Genomic DNA, 6,892 nt, shown 5'->3' on the forward strand with positions numbered 1-6,892 from the left:
TAATGTATCAATGATGAAGTAAAACTGGAAGTGTTTTCCAATCTTATTTTTCTACTTCTGTTTCCCATTCTTTTATCCTAATATTAAGCTGATTTAAAAGTCTGTGTCCACTGTCTTCATTGTCCCTAGGGAAAGATGTGTAAAGTTAGAAATGAGATAAGTATCTTCCAAGAGTATAAAAACATCAGTATATATTATGAAACATTCTGTTCAAAATAATTAAGAAAACAATGCAAAAGAAAAAAGAAACAAAACAAACAAACTGTGGGCCCAGCATAATGGTTCAGCAGATCAAAGAACTTCTCCTGAAAGCTTGGCAATCAAATTCTGCCCCAGGAACCCAAGGCAGAAGGAGAGCATAGATTCCTTAAAGTTGTGCCCAGAGAAATGCATATATCTGCATGTACACACACACACACACACACACACACACATACACACACACACAGGAGCACACGTACAGGAACACACACACACACAGGAACACACGCCTAGGAACAGGAACACACAGACAGGAACACACAAATGAATACACACAATCACACATGCATACTCACACACAAATACACATGCACATTCACACACATATATGCTGCACATTCACACACACACTATCATACCCAGGAACACACACAGGAACATGCACACAGGAACACACACATTTACACCAGCACCACCACCATCACCACCACTCACTTCTGTATTCAGTAAGAATACAAATTGCGTTTCTACATCATTCCTAAACCTCAAAAGGATGAGAAGAAAGTCGCTCCCCAATAAAAAAAATCTTAGAGATAAAGGAAAGACACTAAAATAGTGTTGGCTACAAACCACAGAGTGTCTGTGGAATACTCACAACAAAGGCTCACACAGAAAGATGGCTTTGTAGAACAACTACTCATATTCACAAAGATTCTGAAATCCAGAAAGGACAAGAGAAACCCAAAAAGACTAGTAAACACAAGTGATATAATATCATATTGAGCAATTCTAGAATTATTCATGGACACTTTACTTGAGACAAATCTTTGAAATAAAGCATTGCCCTAGAAAGATGATATAAGCTTCTTAGTGTAAAGAGTCATGAAACAGTCCCATGCTGGATTCCCAGGCTGATGCCTGGGATTCAAGAGTTAACCTTTGTCTGGTCAGCTGTTTCTGGGGGTTCAACCAGCCCAGTCTTAATCCCTTTGATCATCAGTCCTCCCTCTCTGATACTGGCTTTCTTGAGTTCAGCTCAGTACTTAACCAGCCAGTAAATGAAGTTTCTGTTTCCCAGACTCTCTGGCAATAGGATTGTAGGCTGGCACTCCCCAGATCTATGTCTAAAATCCATATATGAGAGAGTACATGCCATGTTTCTCTTTTTGTGACTGAGTTACCTCACTCAGGATGGTTTCTTCCTAGGTAATCTATTGAGCCTTGGACAGCAGATCAGTACCCATCCCAAGTATACACACGGTCTCTGGACTCCCATAGAACAATGTGAGGTGCACTCTCACCCTGAACTCTTGGGGAAGGGTCTAGGCCCTGCCCTATATGAAATGACAGACTATGGACACCCCCATGGAGGGCCTCACCCTCCCTGGGGGAATGAGGGGATAACGGGGGGGGGGATGGGGGGAGGGCACGGGAGGAGGGGAGGGAAAGGGAGAGGGACCTCGTACTGACTTGTGAAGCAACCTTGTTTCTTATCTAAATTTAAAATGGAAAATAAAAAAAATATTAATAAAAAAAACAAACAAACAAACAAAAAAAGAGTCATGAAACAGGTTTAATATAACCACAAATTTAACAGGATAGGGCATTAAACAGAAAACAAGTCAGTATCTAAAAAACGAACTCTTTCTCCACATATATTGTGATATCCTTCAGATTAGAACAAGGTTAGGAGTATCCTTTATTTGGTATGATACACTAACTGTATATTTTAATAAGTCGTGTCCCTGGATTATTTCTGAGTTTGAGGAGATTATATTCACTTCTCTAATGTTTCAGAATTCCAGACAGTTACAGATTCCTATTTATTATTATGCTAATGTGCATGTATCCGTTGTTCATTTTAATCACCAGGGAACAGGAGACATAAATGGAACTTGGCATAAACTATAAGATACTTCTATACTATGGTTCAGCAGCTAAAAGCACATCCCAATCTTGCATGAGACCCAAGTTTGGTTCCCAGAACACTTGTCAGGTGGCACAAAACTGGCTGCAACTCCAGGTCCATGAGATCTAGCATCCTTTCTAGTTACATTGTAACTAACGAATATACCACACACCTGGCTGAAAAGGATAATTGGGCATTGAATGAATACGTAAAATCATTGTCCATCATTTGATATTGTTAGTTACATATGTTTTAGAAAATTTTAGAAATTCTAACCAGGTTAGGTTAATAAATATGTATTTTTTCAATTGTCTGTTTCTTTCCTGCTTTGCATTTCTCCTTCCATCATTTTTCCTGCCCACCTTTCCTGTGTTTTTTTCTCTTGTTTTTGACACTGTAGCTCATTGAGTCCAAACTAGTCTCAGATTCATTAGGTAACAGAAGTAGGGTGTCAATTCCTTATCTTTTCCCTCTACCTCCTAAGTGTTGTGATTAAACGCATGTAACCACCACACTCACTTGAGAATTGTATTTCTATGTTATTTGCAAATCTTGAAGTCATTGAATACTGGGTATCACCACCATGGTAATAATGACTTGACAATATCAAATGGCTTAATGTAATGACTTTACTTATTAATAAATGATATGAAAAACTGTAGGGAACAAGCAGATGTTGTAATGGAAACCTACTGGCTAATTGTCCTTGTGAGATTTTAGGCAGGTCCTAAGTGATCAACAAGAGTGAGTTGTAGTGTATGGCAGCTAAATAACATCCTCTAATATTACTTGCATCTAATTCTACACAGCTTCTTAGAGGATACCATTAAACAATGTTCAAGTACAGAACCAGTGAAGTTATTAAAACAACATTTAGATATATTTCACGTTCAAATGCCGAAAAGTCTGCCGTGGACATCAGGAGGACCAGGAAAGATTAATAACCTCAGTGTGATCCAGGGAGGTGAGGTGAAGTTGGGCGGAAAGAAGTGACACCTCAATGTTGTCCTCTGATGTAGACACACACTCACAGTGTGCACATGGCCACAGGCACACATCATGTTTAAACATACACAATAATACAAAAAACATTTAAAAGGACATATTAAAGAAAAGTATACATATGCTTTACAGAGCCTGGAAGGGCTCCTAGAATACACACTATTGCAGCAGCCACAGGAAGTTGCAATACTACACTGCCCCTTTGATACACTTAGGTAATGTGCCTACTCATGCCTATTTTGTTGGAATTTCTATATCTTTACAAGTCCTGCTGCTTGAACAATATGTTCTCCTTTGTATGTAGCCAACTCTATTTGGCAAACAGCATCTCCAGCCATCTGTAATTGATGCATAGCTAGTCTTGTTAATCACTCCCAAAGGCATTTACCACATTTTTTTCTTTTTTAATTAATTGGTCCCAGGTCATTTCATCTTGCTGGGAGTTGCACTTACAGGTAGCTAATACAACTAAAGAGACTGACATAAGCGGCTGGATACCTGGCCAGTGAGAACATTCCAAGAATGATTATGGTCTGTTCGAGTGTTGTGCTGACCTAAAATGAAATCCCAGTGTGTTGACTTGCTTACATGGTCAAACCAGCACAAAGAAGAAAACTACAGTTTTGCTATGCTCCAACCACATTCACAGGTCCCTGTAGTCTTGACCCCAGACAACCATCCTCATTGTCAACATCTTTACAGTAACTGAATCTGAGAAATTTGATAGAGAACAAGACAATACGCTGGGTTGGTTCAGCTATTATTACTATTGGAGTCTCTTGGTCTCTTTCAAATTTTGCCTTTGCTCTTTTAACTTTCAGAGTGAAATGATACTTGAAGGTGTGATTCTGTTTCTTTTCTCACTGGTCTTGATAAATTTGTTATATATCAATGATCAGTTGAAAAATATGTTGGAAAGTAAGATGTGAGGACTTAGAGGGATGCAAAATAAAATCTTCCTACATTCCAGATTATAAGAAAATGCTATACATGGTGTTGGCTGTTTGAGACAACATTTTATTTTATTTTTAAATTATTCTTTATAGATTATATGGGAATCTCACATCATGCACTCTGATCACACTCATCTAGGTGCTGCTATCTGGCCCATCTTCTCTGATTGTCTGTTTTGTGCCTGCTTTTCTATTGTCTCTCTGGTTATTAGGTGGAAGTGGTAGTCCTGTGTTACTTGGCATTTCTTTTGAGATCTTGTTATGTGACTCCTCTGAACATAAATGTGTGTCTAGGCATTGGGAGCTGTCACTCAGGAATGTGGACAGGCTGGGGAAGGATGCCGATCAAGACCACAGGAGGGAAGAAAAGAGAGATTTCCATCAGACTGTGCATAATTCACTGGGAATTCAATCATAGGGTGAGAATATGCCACAATATGTCATCTGCTACAGAGCTGGGTATGGGATTGGGCTATTGCAAATGGAGGAAGGGAAGAAGGGTGAAGACCAGAAGCTCTCCTGCTTGCAAGGCTGGCTTAGGTGCTTCTCAGAAAAGCTTGAATTGTAGTTTCCCAGGGAATTCCTGCTGAAATGGGCCTGGGATAACAGAATGGGTGAGAAGGAATGTTGTAGGAAAAGATCTGCATGATCCCCTGGATAGACACAGAGAGGCAGAAGATGCCGCAGTAAGTGGTCTACTGCAGAGTTGGGGGTGAACCTCGAGGAATAGTTTTGGGGGAAAGGAGGGAGGGAAGAATATCTTTTGCAGGGAGACCATGTACTTCTTTGAACAGAGTAGTCTACTGATTTTCAGGGAATTCCATATGCTATTCAGGCCTGGGATAAAGTGATGAGTTGAGGGAAGGACATTTGGAGGAGAAGATCTGGAGATGGAGGAATGGGAGAGCAGAGGAGGCTGCAGCAGGTTATCTGACCGAGCTGGGCATGCGACTTGATTTGGAGGAGAAGGGGAAGAGATGAAATTCTGGATTTAGCCTGTGTGCTTCCCCAGCCTGACTCACGTTACAGTTCCTACAAGAAAGAAGCAGACTGGTTTTTCTGTTTCTTTTTTTTTCATGAGTCTATCTTTTTATTACATATCAATGTGTTTTTCTCATTTTTTGCTCGTTCTTATATTTGCATAATTCAAGAGCTGTTTGCAAATTAGTCAGTAGTGACTATGCCATTCTTTTGGTGACAATGCAATACACTTCACTTTAGCACTATGTTTTGCATAAAACTCAATTGTCCTGATCCAGCTTTATCCATTATTTGTAACTGTTCAAAGTTATAATGTCAGATTAGAAAAGAGTAGGCAAATAGTGTTACTTTAGTGAAAGTTGAAACTTGCCTCCTATATTCAATGGTGTTCCCTATGGATTGCCTCAATTTGTTTCTGGATAAAATATGCAGCAAGCATTCTACTTGTCATTAATAATTATACAAAAAAGTCTTAGAATTAAGTTCATTTCTAAATTCAGGCCATATAATCAGTTACCTGCATTATGAGAATACATTATATTAAAAGCATAAATTTAGTAATGTGTGATTAAATGAAATGTTTATTTTAATTAAAATAAATGTGATTAACCTGTTTCCTTCAAGATGAATGTGGCCACTACTGTTTTGAAACTCAGCAATTATGATCACTCACAGGAGCTCTAGTTAAAGCAGGTCTCTGTTAACATTCCTGAATTAAGGGACACAAGATATAAGAGCATCACAAGGTTCAGAAGATTCAGAAGATTGCTAGGGGTCAAAAGATTCTAGATTCCAATATCATGGACTGGAGAAATGTCTCAGTGGTTAAGAGTAATTTCTGATCTCCTAGGGGACCCAAGTCCAATTCCTAGTACTCAGAGAGCAACTTACAACCACTTGCTTTTCAATTACAGGGGAATCAATACCTTCTTTTGTGCTCTTTAGATAACAGTAAAGCACACATTGTACATACATACGCGAAAGTAAAACAATCACACACATAATAAAATGAATTATAAAATAGAAGAATCATTTAGCAGATGTCCCCCAAAGTTACAAAGAAAGAAAATAGTCAACCAAGTGAGAATCCATTGTATTAGATTCATATGTGACATTTACGGCTTTTGAGTTGTCTGTGATCCTGAAATTAACTTCAGTAAACTTCCTAGCTGATCCATTTGAGTGTGAAATGGGTACCTCTAATTTTGGTTTGTAGCTGCTCTCTCTACCTGGCGTAAATAGACATTTCTTTGAGTCTGTCCAGGAAAAGTCAAGCAATACAAATTAAATTATAAGAAGTTACTGTAAATTATTCCTGGAGATTAAAATATATACCATTGTATTCTGAAAACAAAGACTTTTCTAAAATATTTTGAGAATATCATATATGAGCATTGTAATTTTTTAACCAAAAATAAAATATTGCCCTTTGTGGAGAAAAAAATGGTAATTACTTGTAAATCGATAAGGAACTTTAGCAAACTTCATGTACTCATTGATCAAGTATTGCTTGAAGGCTTGATAGGTGCCAGGCACTCTATTAGCTGCTGAGGGTGCAGAAGTAAAAAAATATGATGAACTTACACTGAGGTCTCTATATTGAAAATCTCTGACAAGACTACTTGATAGCAGCTCAACTTTGTTCTTTGTTTTGACTAGGGAAATACAATGATTTTTCACATGTACTGTGCATTTCAACATTGGTATATTCTGCAAGCATGTCTATAATGGACTTGTAAACTGTGTTCACAAACCTACTTGTATAGACTGTTTATTCTAGACACTGTCTTTACTTCCTTCTGGTGACCTTTCTAAAAGAGCTCTATGAGCAAAAATGTGATAATTT

This window comes from Mesocricetus auratus, unplaced genomic scaffold (assembly GCF_017639785.1).
Source record: "Mesocricetus auratus isolate SY011 unplaced genomic scaffold, BCM_Maur_2.0 Super-Scaffold_2245, whole genome shotgun sequence".
Lineage (NCBI taxonomy): Eukaryota > Metazoa > Chordata > Mammalia > Rodentia > Cricetidae > Mesocricetus > Mesocricetus auratus.